Below are 22,211 nucleotides of genomic sequence, written 5' to 3'. Positions count from 1 at the left end.
CCTCTTTCAATGTATAGAGAAGTATCCACTCGATTAGACTTTATAGTTTCCTTTTGAGAACTCAGGTCAATTGCGTAGATTGTATATAAACCTTTAAATGCAACCATATCCAAAATAGGATCATTATTACCATTACTTTCACACACTTTTTGGTAGGACTTGTAGGCTTCCGCATAATCATTTTTTTCCCAATCAATTTCCAATCTATCTCGCGGATAAAATGTGCCATCAAGAGAAACCCGAAGTTGTTTCACCTTAGCATTATCACTCAGCGCATTATTCTTATTAGTACCGTCCTCTCCATCTGGTTTTTTAAAAATGAGCCAGAGGTATCGTGGCTTTCCTTGAAGAACACCCAAATTCCAAGTGTAGGTAGTGTGTTCCAGTTTAACGTGTTGACATCTTCTTTTAAGGTATGATACATTTAGCGGTTTCCTTGAGTTAAGTCTTCTATTTAACATCTCTTCCGTTTTAAGATTAGGAGTATATTCACTGATATACCAACACAAATCATTAATAACAAATTTATTATTTTCTCCAAAAGCATTTTCAACCCCAAAAAGCAATCTATTTACATTATCATTCCTTTGTAGTTGAAATCTAATTTTAAGCCCATACAAAACTTTATCATAATCACAAAATCCAAATATACCTTTCAGAGGTACTGCTACGGTAAAACTATTCTCAGCTTTTGCGTCATCATTATACATTGACTTCCTTTGACTATAACCAGGGTCTGCGTTTGTACCCGTTGACATATCAGGAATAAAACCTTCAACAGCTCCCTTACCCATTCTATCACTAAACGAATATAGTGTAAATTTCATCATTTCAGATGTAGCAGAGACATAATCAACCGCTTCAACCTCTTGTGTTCCAATATACAGGCGAACACTATCAAACATTTTCCAGAAGAAATCATTTACGAGTGTAGCATTAGTATTATTCGCAGCCTTAGTGAATTTAAATTTACACAGCAAGAAACTATCAGCTATATTCAAGTAAGTTTGTTGATTATTTATTTCAAAACTTTTTGTTCCGTTTGAATTCCAGTCTGTTCCTGTTATAGCATTTACCTTAAAATAGTCTTCCTTTTTCGTGGAGTTTGAAATGATAATTGTATCATCCAAATCATAGATACTATCAATCGCTTCCATACTTGTATTTATATAGTATTAAAATCGTTGAAACCCTGACCCAAGTATTTTAATGATTTTTTGTCGTTCTTGTGAAGATAGTTGAGTTTTACCTTTTTTTATTTCTTTGATTGCTTGTAATTTATGAGACTCCTTTTGAGCATCTTTTATACTCTTTATAGCACCCGCAACGGAGCCCACGGCAGAAGCAGTTGAACCAATTAGGTCTTTATGTTTAAGGATGGTTGAACCAATACCCATTAGAGTATCAATTATCCCATCTCCTTTATTTCGAAATTGATGACCCACACCCCGTTGTCTCTTTGGTTTATAGTATCCTCTACCTACATACCTTGTATAGTATGGTGAAAGGAACATCCCATCCCCTGTAATTATTTTATATTTTCCCAACTCGTGTTTTCTCACAATAACCATTATTTATTTATTGAAAAACTTCACGTAGGTGAATTCTGATGGATATAATTTCATCATTAAAGGATATCATACGATTATCTTGGTCGGTTATCCTAAAATTTACTCTGTATATGGTTTTTCCTGACACAGGTAAATAGACAAGATTTTTTGGTTCCATATTAAATTTATAACCAATCAGGGTTGAGTATGCACTGAATGAAAATATTGTATTTGTTCTTATTCCATCGTTATAAGCACCATCAATCAAATCACAATGAATTAATACTGAATTTATACCGGAGGATATTTGGATAACATTATCACTGTAAAACATCCCGTTATTTTCAATCTTTTTTGAAGAGAAACCCAATAGCTCTCTAAACGAATTTTCAATCGTGAAATCAACTTTATAATTATTTTTAAGTTTAATAGTTGATTTTGAAGTGTGTTTTTGAATATCTATTACAATATTTTTTGGTTCATCACCTTTTTCTTTCATAAGGCGAGAGACTTCTGAAGATATTTGAGAAATCTCGTAAGCTCCAGGTGAAACGGTTATAGTTTTATATCCACTTCCTGGATTATAACTAAACTTGTTGTTTTTCTCTGTGATATTAAACAAGGTATTATAAGTTTCCATCGACAATAAAGATGCCTCATATGAGGTAAGGGGGTCAAGTTGTAGTGGGTAAGGGAATGAAGCTGTGTAATCGCTCGTTGTGAAATTAAAACTAAGAATTGTGCTTCTCATCTTATTTAATATCTAATAAAATATCTTTGTATTGACATTTATTAATTATTTTCATGTTCATCAACTGATCTAAAATGGCTGAGGATTCATTAAAACAATTGTTGTTTCCAGCCTTCTTACTACCTAACAACAATAATAGCCTATTAACTAATTGTGATGGGTCATTTGGAAGAAAACTAACACCCGAACCAAGCTTACTTAAAGCATCAATAATATGTTTCTCCTTCTCATTCTTCTTACTTTTACCAGCAACAGAAACTCCATAATCAAGTGCATTTAGCAACTCAATATATACCCTATCTTCCTCTCTTTCCATATCAAGTGGTTCCTCAAAATATTTTGAACCGCTGAATCCGGGGTTTGTTAGAAGAAACATTAATCTTGGAGTTAATTTAACATTTGGTTGAGTAGAACTCAAGAACATCAATTCATCATTAAATATCAATACCTTTTCTTCCACAAGATGAAACACTGCTGGTTCTTCTGTTGGAATGAGACCTGCTCTGGTTTTTGAACCCGCCGAATATTCATTGTTTTGAAGAGCTTCCACAACATAATTAGGGGGTTGATTTACCTCCTCAAGTTTCCGAAATAATCCCTCGTCATCATATTCTAATTCACCAAGTTCTTGTTTTGTTATCTGACTAAAATCTTTGAGCATTTGAAGTTTTTTCGGAGTAAATTCTACCGTGGGAACTGTAGGTGAGTGTTGAGTTTTCAAAAGTGGTTTAAAGAATTTCTCTTGTTTTCTTTCAAAGGCTTCTTCACCAGTTAGTTTCTGTCTCCGTTTCTTCTTTATCTCTTCCTGTTGTTTAACAACTTTTGAAACTAATTGTTGATGTTCCTTAAACTTTCTTTCTCTTTCTTCGGTATTCATTTTCTGTATTTATTTATTGAAAAATATCATTTAGTATCTCATCTTGTTTCACAACAATATATTTATATTTTCCAATCGTGTGTTTCATATAATTTTCAAATTCTTTTTTACTACATAACGTAGAGCAATTATCTCTCCAAAAATTATTTACATCTATTGAATTTAACTTAAATAAAATAAAAGTATTGGCATTGTTTCTTATTGAGCGTCGAGGGAGTTGAAAATATGATTGACTAAGATATATACAATTACAAGAAGAATGTCTCCCTCTTGTATAGTAGCTATCCATTACTGTTTGGTTTCTCTCATTAACACAATCATCAAAGATGACGAGGTTCTTTTTTGATTTATCTAAATCTTGAGGTGAAGGTATATCATCCGTATTATCACTGAGAATACAAGTTATGGGTTTCGATTTTGATTTCTGTGTATCACAAAATAATTGTATTATATCTTCAATATTATAATCATTCAGTTTGTTTTGAAGTTTAAATAAACCGATAATGTCTTCCTTTTTAAGACCTGCATTAAAACCCTGTGAGAGTAGTTGATACTCGGGTTGAAAACTTGACTTTGTAAAAATTATTAAATTATCATAATCTAAAAAATTAGGACCAAGGAGCATCTTTAAAAGTAAACAGGTTTTCCCACATCCGCTTGAACCAACTATTAGACATCTCAATGAATTTGGAATGTTTTTATGGTTATTAAACTTTATCTTATTTTCCCAAACGGGTAAAAAATCATTCATTTATATATTTGGAAAACAAGTCATCTAACTTTTTTTGAGCTATTTTAGAAACTCTATATTTTATCCTGAGTTCGGGTTTAATTTCAAAATAATTCATTATTTTATTTATATAGTATCTTGTATTAACATTTCCATTAAAATTATTTTGAATAATAAATATCATTAAACCCTTATACATTTCCTCAATACAAAGAGTCTCTTTCCTTGTAAGAAATGGTGTATTATCACCATAATGCTTAACATTCATCTCTCTTATTAATCTTGTAAAGTAATTCATTTTTGGTTCTAATTTAAAAGAGTTATATGTTTTTTTATATTTCTTATTATCATTAATTAGAATATAATCACAGAATAAACATTGTTTATATGAACCCTCATTATTAAGCCCTATTCTATCACAAGCCGGACAATTCTCTAATTTATCATATGGAGAGTCTGGAAATTCTAAATATCCTTCAGAACTTATCATATTTATATAGTAAATTTTTACTTAAACTAAACGCAAGTTTATTCATTAATAAATACAATGTTTCAAAGCACAAAAGACAAATTTCAATCAATCTCTACTTCGGTGGAAGATATAGAAAAATATGTCAAAGATGTTAAATTGAACAAAGATAAATATGGAAATTTTTGGGTAAAACCAGTTATGGAAAATAACATGAGCCCCTCTATTTCATTTAAAGGAAGAGCTCTAACTATACCTGGAAAGACATCCATTAAAGTAAATCTAACAAAAGTTTCTCCTCTACTCCTGGCAATTTATTCAAAGCTTGAAAAAGTGATTGACCACAATACTTTGAAAAAGAATGATAAGACCATTAATAATTCTAGAGGAGACATTTGTATTTTCTTTAATAATCCAAAGGGTGTAGATCTAAGTAAAATGAATGATGTTAATATTTCTGGTGAAATGTCATTTCGTTCTATGATAGTTAGAGATTATTTAAAGATAACTTTTGATATTAAAAATGTAGAGATTGAATCCGTTAATGAAAGAAAGTATATTGGTATAGATGGAAAGGTTTTTTCTGCTAATTAAATATGAGTCAATACAGCAGTGAAGATTTTACTATTTCATTGAACTCGGACGATAGTGATGATAGTATTTCATTGAACTCGGACGATGGTGATGATAGTATTTCATTGAACACAGATGATAGTTATGATACTAATAGTTTGTGCTCAAATGATAGTTATGAGAGTAGCTTTATTGATGACTCTGAGTATGATTCTGAGTATTCATGTGATAGTTATGACTTAGATGATTCTGAGTGAAAAAGTGTTTTAGTTTAAGCACAGCGATATATATAAAACGGAGCTGTAAAGCTCAAAAGTGTTTTATTTTAAGCACAGTGATATATATAAAACACCACGTTTTCTCACGCTATAAATATGGTTTATTGTGATACTTGCGAGAAGGAAGTAAAATATTATAAACAACATATTCTCACCGCAAAACATACATACAACATTTTTAACAAACTTTCCCCTCTTCCACCTGAAACAAAACACTGTTCTACATGTAATAAAAATATCCTCAAGAAAGGCTTCAAAATACATCTTAAAACAAATCTACATTTATCAAATTTTATCACAACTAAAAACTCTGATGGAGCATTCAAAGGACATATTAAAATAAGAGTCTTTAACTTCAAACCTCCTGAACCAGAGTCTATAGTTGATGCTGTAGAAATAGTTAAACCTGCTGTTCAAACGTTGATTGAAAAAACACTAAAGGAAATGAAACCACTTAAATTTTATATGGGAGTAAAATTAGAAATGACAAAGGATGAAGGAGTTATAGATGCACCATACATGAGAACTGAGCCACACTTTATATCTTCATATCAAGATTTTAAAACATCAGGAGTCTATGATGAACTTATTAAACAAGAGCAAGATGTGGATAATTCAATCGTAGGAAGTGGATTCAATATAGGAAAAATTATTTACATAGACATTCATATTCTTAAATCAGATCCTCTTAAAGCTTCTTCTTACATTGATTTACCCAGTGTTATCAAAAATAGAAAAGCAGTTATCAATATCAAAAATAAAGACAATAAATGTTTTCTCTGGTCTATTTTAGCACACTTACATCCTCCACATTTTCATGATGAAAGAGTATCTCATTATAAAAAATATGAGAATACATTAAATACGAAAGATCTAAAGTTTCCGATGACTTTAAATGATATTCCTAAATTTGAAAAGATGAATAATTTATCAGTTAATGTTTATGGTCTAACAGAAACAAACAACATTCAGGTTTTAAAGCTTTCTGACAATTGTAAACAAACTCATATTAATCTTCTATATTTTAATTCAGACGAAAATTCACATTATACATACATCAAAGATATTGCTAAATTAATAAAACCACAAGTCTGTAAGAGAACAAATAAAATATATATTTGTTTGCGTTGTCTTAACTTCTTCAATTCACAAGAAAGATTAGATAAACATTCAAATTATTGTGGCGAACATAAATCAACGGTAATCAATATGCCTAAAGAAGGCTCAAAGATCACATTCAAAGATGAAAATAAAAAGATCAAACATCCATTTGTTATATATGCTGATTTTGAAAGTATTTTAGAAAAAATTGATACTGCTTCTCCAGATCCAAAAGAATCATACACAAATAAATATCAAAAACATACTCCTTGTGGTTTTTGTTATTATATCAAATCATCCGTTGGTGATAAATATAACAAGTTAGAGATGTATAGAGGCTCAAATACCCCAGAGGAGTTTGTGAAACGACTAGAAAAAGACTGTGTTCGATTAACCAAGATAATGAGAGAAACCAATAAACCAATGTCCTTAACAAGTAAAGAAAAAAGGGAATTTATAAAAAACAATGTCTGTCATATTTGTGAGGAGAAAATTGGTAAAGGTCTAAAGGTTAGAGACCATTGTCATCTCACTGGTAAATATAGAGGTCCGGCTCATCAAAGTTGTAATATTAATTATCAACTCCCCTCTTTCATTCCTGTCTTTCTTCATAACAACGCTCATTATGATACACATCTATTTATCAAGGAACTCTCAAAGACTTCTGGAAGTATCTCAGCAATTCCAAACACGGATCAGAAATACATTTCATTCACAAAAACAATTCACACATCTCCTATTACTCATATCAGATTTCTTGATACATTTAAATTCATGGCAAGTCCATTGGTTAACTTGGTTCAAAATCTAAAAGAGTTTCCATGTCTTTCAGAGTATTTTTTAGATAAAGATTTTCTAACACAAAAGGGAATTTACCCCTATGACTATATGGACTCATTTGAGAGATTCAATGAAACACAACTTCCTTCAAAAGAAAATTTCTATAACAAATTAAATAATAGTCATATATCTGATAAAGATTATGTACACGCACAAAATGTTTGGGAAAAATATAACATCAAGAATCTTGGCGAGTATCACGATTTGTATCTCAAAACTGATGTGCTTTTATTGGCCGATGTATTTGAAGCCTTTAGATCTGTTTGTCGCACTGGATATGGATTGGATCCTGCTCACTACTACACAGCACCTGGATTGGCCTGGAGTGCGATGTTGAAAATGACAAAACAAGATTTGGATTTGATAACCGATGTTGATATGCTTTTGATGATTGAAAAGGCAAAAAGAGGTGGAATTTCACAAGTCTGCTCGAGTAGATACGCAAAAGCAAATAACAAATATCTTCCAAATTATGATCCAACGAAAGAGAGTTCTTACTTGATGTACTATGACGCGAACAACCTGTATGGCTGGGCAATGTCTCAGGCTCTTCCTTATGGAAAACTTAGATGGGTAAAGGAAAAAGACTACAAAAACGTTTTACAAGATGTATGTATCTCTACACAAAAAGAATTGGATGAAGAAAAAGTTGGTTATTATTTTGAAATTGATTTAAAATATCCAGAGGAACTCCATAACCTACACAAAGATCTCCCATTTGCTTGTGAGAAAGAAAGTCCAAAGAAAGAATGGTTGAGTGATTATCAACGATCGTTTGATATAGGTGAATCAACAGAAAAATTACTTACTACATTATATAACAAGAAAAATTATGTTCTACACCAAAGAAATTTGCGACAATATTTATCAAAAGGTCTAAGAGTAGAGAAGATCCATAGGGTTCTAAAGTTCAATCAAAGTCATTGGTTAAAGGGGTACATTGATTTTAATACACAAAGAAGAACAGAGTCAAAAACAGATTTTGAGAAAGACTTTTATAAATTGATGAATAATGCGGTCTTTGGTAAGACTATGGAGAATGTGAGGAAAAGACAAAATATCAGACTATCAACATCTTGGGAACAAGCATCAAAATTAATTAATAGACCGAGTTTTACTCGAGCTGAGGTCTTTACTGAGAACTTTTGTGCGATCCATTTGATTAAAGAGAGTATTGAAATGAACAAACCTATTTATATTGGAACAACAATTCTTGATTTATCAAAGTCATTAATGTATGATTACTTTTATAATAACTTGAGGAAGAAATATCAAAATGATGTTAATCTACTTTATATGGATACAGATAGTTTTATTTTGAAAATTAATACCAACGATGTTTATTCAGACATGAAAAGAGACATTAATATCTATGACACGAGTAATTACAGTCCAGAGAGTGAGTTGTTCTCTTCTAAAAATAAAAAGGTGATTGGAAAGTTCAAGGATGAATTAGGAGGAAATGTTATGAGTGAATTTGTGGGATTGAGGTCAAAGGCTTATGCTTATAAATACATTGTGAATAACGTTGAAAAGACTGATAAGAAGTTAAAAGGTGTAAAGAAAAATGTTATTAAAGAAACAATAAACTTTAAGGATTATTATAACTGTTTAACAACAAAGAAAGAAGAGTTTAGAAAGATTAATGGAATAAGAAGTTATAAACATCAATTATATTCAGAAGAGATAAATAAGAAAGCATTGGGGGCTTTTGATGATAAGAGGTTTATTTTAGAAAATGGAATTGATAGTCTCCCTTATGGTTATATAAGTATATAAGTGATAAGATATATATATAAGTGATAAGATATATATAAGTGATAAGATATACATAAGTGATAAGATATATATAAGTGATAAGATATATATAAGTGATAAGTTAAAAAGGGGGGGGGGGGGGTTGGGGATTTTAACGGGCTACCGCCGCCTTTTTTACTATTATATAAATGATAGAACCAAGTATCAACCAGACTAAAGAGTGGAGGTGTAATCAACCTTGGTATATAAATGGAAAACATAATGAATGTGAAAAATATCAAATAGGTATAATTGAAAAGGCAACTGGTAAAAAAGTTCACAAAACAAATAAGAGAATTAATTTAATTACCGGTGAATTGGGTAAAAAAGATGGAAATATTTTTGAGTGGACGGAAAACTTTGATGGTTGTCAGGAAAATATATACTTTAATTTAAAAATGGTATGTGGCACTGGAGGCGCTCAAATAAGAACATTGAGGGAGGTTTACCATTTTATCTTAGCTCAGTTAAAATATCTTAATAAAGAACCAAACTCAAACATATTTTTTGTTAATATATTAGATGGTGAAGAGAGTTGTAGGAGAATTAAATTATTTCCCACGCATAAACAAATATTTGTAGGGTCGTTGTTTGAGTGGGTTATATTCACCAGATGATATTAAGAGTCAAAGGTTAAAAGGTCCATAAGGTCAGAAGGATCACAGGTGTTTAAGTGGTCTAATGAATAAGGATAACATGTCAAAAGGTTAGAAGGTTCGTAAAGAACAGGGTGAGAGAAATAGAGGTCTTTAGGGTCAATATGGAAGTGAATGGGTCAAAGATTAATCTGCCAGATGATATGTAGAAGAAGGATGATAGGTCTATAAGAGAAAACAAATATTTGTAGTGTTTGAGTGGTCTAATGAACAACATTAAGGATAGGTACTACAGACAAAAGGTTCATAAAGATGAGGGTGGGAGAAATAGAGGTGTTTATGATTTTTGAAAAAGACAAGGGGGTAAATGACATTAGATAGGGATTTCCCATGTTAAACGGAGGTGTCCCAGAAGCAACATTATTACACTACTTCCGTCCGTCACGCAAAGAACAGTTTTCCGGACTTTTTTTCGAAACGCTTAATGCCCATGATTTCAAACTTGGTGCATGGTTTCCTCATGATAAGTTACAGATCAAGTTCGAACTTCACGACGTTTCGATCATTTTTGACAAAGTTATGGCACTTTGAACTTTGGTAATTTCCCCAACGGTTTTCCGGACGACAAACTGCCGGTAGGGGACATGTGTTGCAGCGCAATACTCACAATGCTTGTTTAACTTTGGTTCCTTTACACGACGACGTTTACTTATTAATACAGCCGTAAACTTTTACTCGAATGACGGAATGTCGGTGTTAAAAGTTTGCGGTAAAGATGCAATTTACAACATAAAACGAATGAGAACTCTTCAACGTGAAGATAAAACTCGAACTTCTTGCGCGAATCGTGGGCGATGAAAATGGAGGCAAAAAGTTTGTTTGAAAACGTTTTCAAAAGTTAGCCAGTGCGCTCCGTCGCGGAAAGAACTAGAACGGCACTTAGTAGAGAGCATAGCCATATCACTCCATATCATATCATAGCCATATCATATCACAACCTCCACCTGGTTGGCCATATCACTCAACTTGGTGAAGAATCACTTAAAAAATTAAATAATTCTCATATCGGAATCCATATTAGGATGTTCACCAAAATCGAAAAGAATCGTCCTGGTCAGACACCACAACTTGTCCAACAAGTTTCATCCAAATCCATCCATAACTTTTTGAGATATCTTGCTATGTATCGTTTTTGGCCCCATGTCGCAATGTTAAAGAATCACATGAAAAATTAAATAATTCTCATATCGGAATCCACATTAGGATGTTCACCAAAATCGAAAAGAATCGTCCTGGTCAGACACCACAACTTGTCCAACAAGTTTCATCCAAATCCATCCATAACGTTTTGAGATATCCTGCTATGTATCGTTTTTGGCCCCGTGTCGCAATGTAAAAGAATCACATGAAAAACTAAATAATTCTCATATCGGAATCCATATTAGGATGTTCACCAAAATCGAATCTATTTGTCCTTGTCACACGCATGACATGTCCACCAAGTTTCGTCCAAATCCGTCCACAACTTCTTGAGATATCCTGCTATGTATCGTTTTGGCCCAATTTTCCAATGGTCGTCTCTCGCTGAAATTTTTCAGTTAAAAAATTCCAGTATCCGGTTCCATATCCGGATCTTCACCAAAATGTCATCATTTCGTCCTTATCACATACAATAACTCTCTGCCAAATTTCGTCCAAATCCGTCCACAACCTTTTGCGATATTTCGTTCACAAACGGACAGACAGCGGTGAAAACAAAACGTCCATCAACCTTTGGTGGCGCAGGTAGCAAACGGAGAAAGGAAGAACATCCGACTCGAAAGTTTTCTCAACAAACTCTCCGGTTCTCGCGATATTTTGTGATTATTGGTTCTCATCGACATACCTGTTAACCGAAGCTTTGCATCGAGGAGAGAGTGTCCACCGCGACAGCAAGAGGAGGCAATGGATCCTCGGCGATGTGAAGGTACAGCGGACTCGATGAGCACAACAGGAGAATGAGCCCGGGATGGTCCTGGTTTTATAACAAAATCCTAAATCCCGATTACAATCAAGTACAATTACACTTAATGTTGAGCAATCAACACGTGATTAAGTGTTCTTATTGAAATGTAAAGGAAACGATAATCGATGACAACACCTTTTTACATGAACCATTATCTTCAAAGAAAGTTTACTGTGCGTACAGATTACATGATATAAATATTTAATTGCCTCATCAAAGCAAGAGCAAAGGCACGTGATGGATGACGCACCACGTGATGGGGGAGGCGGTGATGAACATTTGGAAGTTTCGTCAAAGATGGAAGTGTAAAAAATACGTTTTTGGTTTGAATTGTTCAGATCAACGTTTTGACGCCGTTTTCAAACCAGGCAGAAAAATATATTTAAAAATAGATGGAGGGAAACATCGAAAAGAAAGTTCCGTTTGTTCATTGCAGGAGAGTCCGAACTTTTAGATCGAAATGAATTCGCATGGAACATTTACCTGCCCTTCTTTTACCTGTCAATGAAGTTGCATTCATTATAAAACATTTAATTCCGAGTCCCACGGACCGACGAGGAGAAAGTAACCATCTTGACCTCACATTATCCATGTCCCAGAGAGCTGTGAACAGTCCAACAGTTGAACATAAACAAGAATCTTCCTCTTCAGGTTCCTGATTATGAAACACATGTAGTTCGGCTGTTTCATTCATGACATTCCTCTTCACATTATAAATAAATATTTCCGCAAATTCAACTCACAGGGAATATTTTGTGACTTCAATTCGTGTCATTGCGAAATTTCCCATCGTCTCGGTACGTAATTAATCGACAGGGTTAACTTCTTCCAGACCCGAAACATCACTGAGAGCTGAATAAATTCATCATCATATCTTCTATTGTGTGAACTATAAGGTCGGAAGTATCAATACCTGAACCCGTTTACAATAAGGGAATTCTTATCAACATTCCCAACTCCCATCAAACTTTTCTCCACTTCATTTCACCCTTGACAGTTTATCCGTAAAATGAGAAACTCGATACAAGCGCCGAACAAATGATCATCAGTTTAAACGCGACAACATCCGCGTCTCGTCCAGCTCGGAGCCGCAGGGAGCGGCACACGTCGGGTGTGGGGGGTTATGGGTAGAGGGGGGATGGTGAAGGTTTGGGGAACTTAGAGGTAGAGGTGGGGGATGGTGAGAGGTTAGAGCAGAGGGGATGGTGAGAGGATAGGGCAGAGGGAATGGTGAGAGGTTAGAGCAGAGAGAATGGTGAGAGGTTAGAGCAGAGGGAATGGTGAGAGGTTAGAGCAGAGGGAATGGTGAGAGGTTAGAGCAGAAGGGATGGTGAGAGGTTAGGGCAAAGGGGATGGTGAGAGGTTAGAGCAGAGGGAATGGTGAGAGGTTAGGGCAAAGGGAATGGTGAGAGGTTAGTGTGGAGGGGATGGTGAGAGGTTAGAGCAGAGGGAATGGTGAGAGGTTAGGGCAGAGGAGATGGTGAGGGGTTAGGCCAGAGGGTATGGTGAGAGGTTAGTGCAGAGGGGATGGTGAGAGGTTAGGGCAGAGGAGATGGTGAGAGGTTAGAGCAGAGGGGATGGTGAGAGATTAGGGCAGAGGGGATGGTGAGAGGTTAGAGCAGAGGGAATGGTGAGAGGTTAGAGCAGAGGGGATGGTGAGAGGTCAGAGCAGAGAGAATGGTGAGAGGTGAGAGCAGAGGGGATGGTGAGAGGTTAGAGCAGAGAGAATGGTGAGAGGTAAGAGCAGAGGGGATGGTGAGAGGTGACAGCAGAGGGGCTGGTGAGAGGATAGGGCAGAGGGGATGGTGAGAGATTACGGCAGAGGAGATGGTGAGAGGTTAGGGCATAGGGGATGGTGAGGCGTTCGGGCAGAGGAGATGGTGAGGGGTTGGGGCAGAGGGGATGGTGAGAGGTTAGAGCGGAGGGGATGGTGAGAGGTTAGGGCAGAGGGGATGGTGAGAGGTTAGGGCAGAGGGGATGGTGAGAGGTTGGGGCAGAGGGGATGGTGAGAGGTTAGAGCGGAGGGGATGGTGAGAGGTTAGGGCAGAGGGGATGGTGAGAGGTTAGGGCAGAGGGGATGGTGAGAGGTTAGGGCAGAGGGGATGGTGAGGCGTTCGGGCAGAGGGGATGGTGAGAGGTTGGGGCAGAGGGGATGGTGAGAGGTTAGAGCGGAGGGGATGGTGAGAGGTTAGGGCAGAGGGGATGGTGAGAGGTTAGGGCAGAGGGGATGGTGAGAGGTTAGGGCAGAGGGGATGGTGAGAGGTTAGGGCAGAGGGGATGGTGAGAGGTTAGAGCAGAGAGAATGGTGAGAGGTGAGAGCAGAGGGGATGGTGAGAGGATAGGGCAGAGGGGATGGTGAGAGATTAGGGCAGAGGGGATGGTGAGAGGTTAGGGCAGAGGGGATGGTGAGAGGTTAGGGCAGAGAGAATGGTGAGAGGTGAGAGCAGAGGGGATGGTGAGAGGATAGGGCAGAGGGGATGGTGAGAGATTAGGGCAGAGGGGATGGTGAGAGATTAGGGCAGAGGGGATGGTGAGAGGTTAGGGCAGAGAGAATGGTGAGAGGTGAGAGCAGAGGGGATGGTGAGAGGTGAGAGCAGAGGGGATGGTGAGAGGATAGGGCAGAGGGGATGGTGAGAGGATAGGGCAGAGGGGATGGTGAGAGATTAGGGCAGAGGGGATGGTGAGAGGTGAGAGCAGAGGGGATGGTGAGAGGATAGGGCAGAGAGAATGGTGAGAGGTAAGAGCAGAGGGGATGGTGAGAGGTGACAGCAGAGGGGCTGGTGAGAGGATAGGGCAGAGGGGATGGTGAGAGATTACGGCAGAGGAGATGGTGAGAGGTTAGGGCATAGGGGATGGTGAGGCGTTCGGGCAGAGGAGATGGTGAGGGGTTGGGGCAGAGGGGATGGTGAGAGGTTAGAGCGGAGGGGATGGTGAGAGGTTAGGGCAGAGGGGATGGTGAGAGGTTAGGGCAGAGGGGATGGTGAGAGGTTGGGGCAGAGGGGATGGTGAGAGGTTAGAGCGGAGGGGATGGTGAGAGGTTAGGGCAGAGGGGATGGTGAGAGGTTAGGGCCGAGGGGATGGTGAGAGGTTAGGGCAGAGGGGATGGTGAGGCGTTCGGGCAGAGGGGATGGTGAGAGGTTGGGGCAGAGGGGATGGTGAGAGGTTAGAGCGGAGGGGATGGTGAGAGGTTAGGGCAGAGGGGATGGTGAGAGGTTAGGGCAGAGGGGATGGTGAGAGGTTAGGGCAGAGGGGATGGTGAGAGGTTAGGGCAGAGGGGATGGTGAGAGGTTAGAGCAGAGAGAATGGTGAGAGGTGAGAGCAGAGGGGATGGTGAGAGGATAGGGCAGAGGGGATGGTGAGAGATTAGGGCAGAGGGGATGGTGAGAGGTTAGGGCAGAGGGGATGGTGAGAGGTTAGGGCAGAGAGAATGGTGAGAGGTGAGAGCAGAGGGGATGGTGAGAGGATAGGGCAGAGGGGATGGTGAGAGATTAGGGCAGAGGGGATGGTGAGAGATTAGGGCAGAGGGGATGGTGAGAGGTTAGGGCAGAGAGAATGGTGAGAGGTGAGAGCAGAGGGGATGGTGAGAGGATAGGGCAGAGGGGATGGTGAGAGGTGAGAGCAGAGGGGATGGTGAGAGGATAGGGCAGAGGGGATGGTGAGAGGTTAAGGCAGAGGGGATGGTGAGAGGTTAGGGCAGAGGGGATGGTGAGGGGTTAGGGCAGAGGGGATGGTGAGAGGTTAGGGCAGAGGGGATGGTGAGAGGTTAGACGTCTTGATCTCAGCCCTCTCCAGCTCACGGTGTTTCCCAGCATTCGGACAGTCCGGGTTGTCGATTCGGCCACACATCTCTAGCATCTTCTCAAAGTACTGAGCACGGGTTGACGTCGTACGGCACCATCTTTGGAAGGCACCGGACATGGAGGAGAGCCCCACGAATCCACCTGGAGAGATAAATAATGGAGTGATAGAAAATATTTTAATACTAACTTTCATCTAAAACACCAAAGTAGTCATAGTCTTTCAGTACCTGCTGACTTGGCGAACTTCATGAAGGTCTCCTCCATCGTCTTGTCCACCAGGCTGAGAGCACCAGGAATGAGGGACCGTGCCACGGCGATGCCACACTTCTTCAGCAGCTGCTTGGCTCCATGATGACTGATTGATATTTGTCAGGAACTCCTCCAGCCACAACAAGATAGAAAGGATGTAAGTAACTATTTCATCACGACTACAAATCAGATAATGACATCATTTATTCTAGTTTACTCACCATACTAATTTTAAGATGTAGGGGTCTTGCCGAGGTGGCCGGCACGCACCTTGTCTTCATAGGCCACATACTGCTCGAGGATGGTGAGAGTGGAAGGGTCCTGCAAAGTAAGGTCGAGGGTCTCGCGACTACATGTCTGCATGGGATTGAGCAGGGCCTCGGGGTTAGTGACCTCAACTTTCTCCTCCTCCGTGAATCTCTCAATTAACAACCGTTTCATGGCTTCACTGACTGTTTTGAGACAGTACAGGGCTTCAGTGTATGCCTTCCCCCTCAGCACACTATGCAGGCAGCCACTTGTGACGAGTCCAGCCTCAATGAGGATTTCAGAGTAGCCTGAGCCCCTGCATTTGTGACCAGTCACCATACCCATGTAATTCATCCCGGTGTGGAATGGCCAATTGACATTGACATGAAGAAATGACATTGCTTACCGTTTCTGTGGCTTGACCTGTCGTGCAAGAGGAGAACATTATTGGCAAAGTTTTCTTCTTATTTTCATTTATTGAATTAATAGTGTGTTATATTGTCTTATTTAACCCTAATTACTCACAAGTATTATCATTTCCAGTATGCATGGGCATCTTATAGTTTGGTATATTTGAAGTTAGATGTCTGGCAAGATTTGGAGTGAAATTTTCCTGATTTTTTGCATACTCTTCGAGTTTTAATGTATTAAACTTGTTTAAATCATGAAAATAACCATCTCCAACGATTCCTCAGGCCAGAATTAGCCGGAAAATGGGATCATTTGCCTCTGTATGATGTCCAGTTCAAAAGTTATACCAATTAGCGATTTTCATCGGAAATCTAAGATGGCCGCAAAGATGGCAGTCAACGGACCCCATGGGACAATATTTCGTATTGGGAACATGAAAATTCGTTTATTAGACACCTTGAGGATTCCAAAAGTGTAAGTTAGACAAGTCAGGAGATGACGATGGTTCACGAGCGAGCGGTATTCAATGACAAAGGTCAAAACCGACATTTAAAATATATAAATAGGAATGTATTATCTGTTATGAGACTAGTTAGCTCCACAATACCGAAAATTCGGTTCGATTCCGACAACTTTGAAAATTTGACCTTTGTGACCTTGAAATGTCAAAACGAAGGTTACTGACCTTGAAATGAGATAGAAAATAATGTATAATCAGTTATGAGGTTAGTTAGCTACACAATACCGAAAATTCGGTTCGATTCAGACAACTTTGAAAATTTGACCTCTGTGACCTTCAAAGTTCAATGGTCGAAGATTATGAATTTTTTTGGAAAACTTGTATTTCATGATGTATAAAAAAAAAAACCTGATGTATTACTTGTATTTCATGATGTATGTGATAATATAAGATCATGTACGACATTTCACCATCAGGAAGCGCACAATGTAATAAAACCATCAAAAATCGACTTTTCTAAATTTCGTGACCTTGTGACCTTGACCTTGGGGCGAAAGTGAAAAATCGAGCTCCGTGGGGCTAGACACGTGACATTGGCCTCACCAAATATCGAAACACCTGTCACATTCCATCAAACCCCTCGGAGAAGATGTAGCTTGAACTCGATTACCCCCTCAGCTTAAAAAGACATCTTTTTCGGGCGTGGCTTCGCCCACAATGGGCCCCATACGCCCACTCTTGGCAGGACACAACTAGATCATGATATCAACCTCACACCCAAGTTTCATCAAGATCGGATCATATCATCGGGTAGTTATGCTGTGGACAGACAGACAGCCACACAGACACACACACATGACGAATATAGTGGTCACTCTGTTTGATAACTCGTGAACCAAAAAATATATCAACGAGGTGCATGGGGACCCCTTCTTCCTTCTCAACTAATTGATGAACCATCTCTGCTCTGGTCGCGCAAGTGACGTCACAGTCATGATTCATAGGTTCATTACCAGACCTTGCAGATGGTTCGCTGTTCCCACTCACTGTGGCTTCAGAACTTGTTTTGGCCCGAATATTGATGGGGCACCGCATCACACGCCGGGAGCTCCTGAATGAGAACTCGGTTGCGTCGGAGTGTTTGACCATTTGCTGATGCGAGCAAATATGACCGTGGCTCTTCACACATGGAGAGAACCGTGGCCGGCTCCCAACAATGGGTGTTGTGGTCCTGAACGCGAACTCACTGTCCAGGGTATAAGCCCGACATTTCGTGTGTCCGAGCATGCCTATCGTGGTGGTGCTTTTGTAAGTAGCGGCGCCTCTCCAGCTCCTCATGGATGAAGTTGTCATCGTCGTGCACGTTGGTGATTCTGGTTGGTACCAGCGATTTGATTTTTCTGCCCCCATCAGCAGTTGAGCAGGACTTGCCAAGCTGTAGATCACCGGGGTGGACCTCCAAGCTAGCAGAGCCAGATAAAAATCGTTTTCGCACACTTTTTGATTTGCGGAGGATAGATTTCACAGTCTCGACTTGGCGCTCAATGAATCCATTAGATTTTGGCTATGTTGGGGATGAAGTGACGTGGTCAAAATTCCATTTCCCAGCAAAATGAACGAAATTATGCGCTGGAGAAATGAGGACCATTATCACTCATAAACGTATCAGGAATTCCGAATTCAGAAAGCCTCTGTAAAACGCTTGTTTTGCTGAAATAATGTGCCACTTTGATCCAGGCGGTGGCGCTTCACATTCTCCTCCATTCGCTTGAAGAAGTCCACATCCTTATGTGGATAATGTGGATGAATCTTCTCCAAATGGAGCTTCAACTTCGATGGCAGCAAAGATCGATTTCCGAGAATTTTCTGGCACAGGACGCATTTTCCCTTTAATTCTCCACGATCATGTAAGGATGTGAATCCAAACCTTATTCATTGCTCATCATATCCTCGTTTTGTCATTTCAGGAGGGTTTCTGGAAAAAAAAAAGGAAATATATATATTTTAAAGACTAAAAAATATGCAGGGAATAGTGGGTGGCTACCACTGGCCACCACCAACACACACAGAATTGAACTCTTGTTTTAGGCCTTGTGCGTGAAAAGATTATATTATTTGGGCAAACATTGGGCAGTCTCTGTGGCCCACCTGGAAAACATGCTGTGGCCCACTGATTGGGAACCCATGGCCTAGAGCAGGGGCGGGCAACCTTTTCAGAGTGAGGGCCAGATGAGACTTTTGGAAGGAGATCGCGGGCCGGAGTGAAAAACGAAATCTCAGAATTACTATATTTTGTTTACATGAATAGATTGTACAAAAATTGCATTGAACACTCTACAAATCAATGAGACTGCTGGTGCTGTTTGCCATGAAGAAGTATTTCCATGTCTGGCTCGATGGTTGAGGTAGACAACAGAAGAATGTCATTGAGGTGGCGGTCCGAGAGTTGGGAGCGAAGGTGAGACTTCGTGTACTTCATTTTCGAGAAGAGCTGTTCACAGCAGTAGGTGCTGCCGAACATGGCCACAATGCGTTGGACATGGGCAATGTATTTTTGAAAATTGTTAGAAGGGAGAACGGTGTCACGGAAGAAGGACAATGGAGAAGAGGTGCGGAACTTCGCCTTCATTTCATCGTTGCACTGCAGCTCCACCAACTCCATCTGTAAGGAGGCAGGGGCGTCTTCCACGGGGAAGTCAAAGGGAGCAGTGAAAAGCTTGAAGTCCGCAGCCAGCACCCTGACTCCTGCAAAACGGGAAGCAAATTCCTCACGTAGAGAGTTGATGACACTAACGCAAGTGCCCAGGTCCACATCGTCAGGGGCACATGCAGCAAGGCGAGGAAAATGCACAAACTGACCAGAAGCCAATTGAGCCTCCCACAAGCGCAGTTTAACCTCGAAGGCAGTGATGTGCGCGTACATGTCTGTCACGAGAATGTCTTTGCCTTGCAGCTTTATGTTGAGGGTGTTCAGGTGCGCCGTGATGTCCGTGAGCAGGGCCAGGCGAGCTAGCCACCGCGGATCAGAGAATTGATCAGCGTGGGGAAGGTTCTTCTGACGTAGAAAGGTGGCAATCTCCTGCTGTAGGTCGCACACCCGAGACAGCATGGCCCCACGACTCAGCCAGCGTACCTCACAGAAGTAGAGCAGGTCGTTGTAGTGCACGTTCACCTCGTCCATCAGTGCCTGGAACTGACGATGGTTAAGGCTGCGGGAGAGGATGGAGTTGACGACCTTCACCACGACAGACATGACACCAACGAGGTTGGCAGACTTAGCGCACAGGGACTCTTGGTGGATGATGCAGTGCATCTTGTTAATGGGCTGAGTGTATCCGGCGGCTGCACAGTGACGCACTAGCAGCGAAGCGGCGCCCTTCTTCTCACCAACCATCGCCGGGGCACCGTCGGTCGTCACACACACAAGACGGGAGAGGTCCAGGGAGTGCTGATCAACACACAGAAGCACGGCGTCGCAGATGTCTTTCCCAGTGGTGGTGTCGCGCAGCGGGACAAGCTGGAGGAATTCCTCACACACTTGAAAGTCAGCGGTGACGCCACGGATGAAAACGGACAGCTGGGCCGTGTCCTTTGTGTCGGTGCTCTCATCCAGAGCGAGGGAAAAGGCGACGAAATTTGAGCTGCGTGTTTTGAGTGAGTCGTGCACGTTTTCCGACATATCCTCGATGCGGCGACGAACGGTGCGGGACGAAAGGCTCACGTTCTCAAAGGCGGAACGCTGCTCTGGACAGACGGAGTCCACTACAGCGAGGAGTCCCCATCCGCGAATGGCTTCATTCGGCGAGCAAGGATGCGGGAGACTTCATAACTGGCGCGCGTCACCTTTTCGGCCTCAGTATTCTGCTTGCGGAAGAGTGAAGTTTGTTACTCCAAGTTGCCTGATAGTCTAACCATGGCGTCCTTCCTTTCGGTGGCAGACACCGACGCGAAGTTTGACGAGCGGTGCTCTGTCTCCCAGTGGCGGCGCACGTTGTACTCTTTTAGGACAGCCAAAGTCTTCAAGCATATGAGGCACTGGGCCTGTCCAAAGCGCTCGATGAAGAAGTACTTCTCCCACTCAGGGTTGAAGATCCGACGCTCGAGGTCCACTTTCCTCTTCTTAACACGCTGGGTCGCAGACATGATGAGCTGAAAAGGAAGAAAATTAGGTATATCAGCAATGAATAAATGATGTAACAGCAAGCAATCTGGGGCACAAAAAATCTCGGAAGACGAATTGTACAGATGAATGTATTTATTTTGCGCGCACGTGGCCAACGCTGAATATGACACAGTTTCACCGTAAAACTGAAATACAGGAAATGAATCAGTCTGCATACTTTTTTTTTTAAAGAGTTCGTTTTCCTTTTAAACAAAAGTTCGTCAATTTCGTTTTCCTTTTAAACAAAAGTTCGTCAATTTCTTTTTTCTTTTACAAACAGAAAGTTCGTTATATATATTTTTTCTTTACAAATAGAAAGTTCGTTATATTTTTATTTTTACAAATAAAAAGGGAGAATAAAATTATTTAAATGCAGCAAATGAAAGATAATAACATGTTCTAACAAACAAAACAAAGCAAATTGAAAGAAAGTGAAAATTGAAATAGGTTTAGAGAACTCTGCGTCGCTTACCTCTTTGTTGCAAGTTATTTGTCCCAGACACCAACGTTTGTCGCAAGCTGACTGAATCGGAAGGACGTCCGTATCACATGCCGGCTGATTTGAAAAGACCGCCTATCAGCAAGCAGGCGGTGTCTAGGCAAGACAGTTCCCCGTGCGCATGTCTTCCGGAAGAGGACGGTGCTGAAGACAAAATGTCCCTTTCTTGAATTCAGACCGGCTAAATATAAACTCTTACATTTACAAATGATATGAGTTTTACTGGGAGGTCCGCGGGCCGGATTGCAATAATAAAGCCTAGCAGGGTGGCGGGCCGGACGCTAAGCCTTCGCGGGCCGGATGTGGCCCGCGGGCCGGGGGTTGCCCGCCCCTGGCCTAGAGGCTTGTGTGCGTACATCTAGGGCCTACGCCATCCTCCATCCGAGGCCATCCTGCCAGTCCATCTCATGAAGTTGCTTCTTGTTTTAAAAAATTAACTGCTCAAAGCAATTAGCCTCAAGGAATCAATGCTTCACAACAAACCTCTTTAAAAAAAAAAATCCATATAAATATCCAACACACACAAACACACACACAAACACACCCCGATCAACAAACACAAACACACCTCGATCAAACAATCAAACAAACACACACCCACATTGTAAGGTATCTCGACAGAATACAATCGATTGTTGCACATTTATTGACTCTCCAGATGAAGGCCCATTTCATCCCAGAGCCGTCCGAGCTGAGCCGTAACTCCCGGAAACGGAAATAAACCCGCGGTCACGATATCGGGATAAGACGGGGAATGTTTGCACCTTCATACATGACATCCTCCCCTTTAAGTCCAAAATTCCCAAGAGCAATA

The 22,211-nt window shown here is 40.2% G+C and overlaps 1 pseudogene; it reads right to left on the bottom strand.

Annotated features, from left to right (window-relative positions):
• LOC144891642 (uncharacterized) overlaps positions 1-16,219 on the bottom strand; it is a 30,941-nt pseudogene extending 14,722 nt beyond the window's left edge.
• Between the last annotated feature and the right edge of the window lie 5,992 nt (positions 16,220-22,211).

The sequence above is a fragment of the Myxine glutinosa genome, chromosome 4, assembly GCF_964187855.1.
Source record: "Myxine glutinosa chromosome 4, kmMyxGlut1.1, whole genome shotgun sequence".
Taxonomy (NCBI): Eukaryota; Metazoa; Chordata; class Myxini; order Myxiniformes; family Myxinidae; genus Myxine; species Myxine glutinosa.
This window is presented reverse-complemented; position numbering and strand designations above follow the sequence as displayed.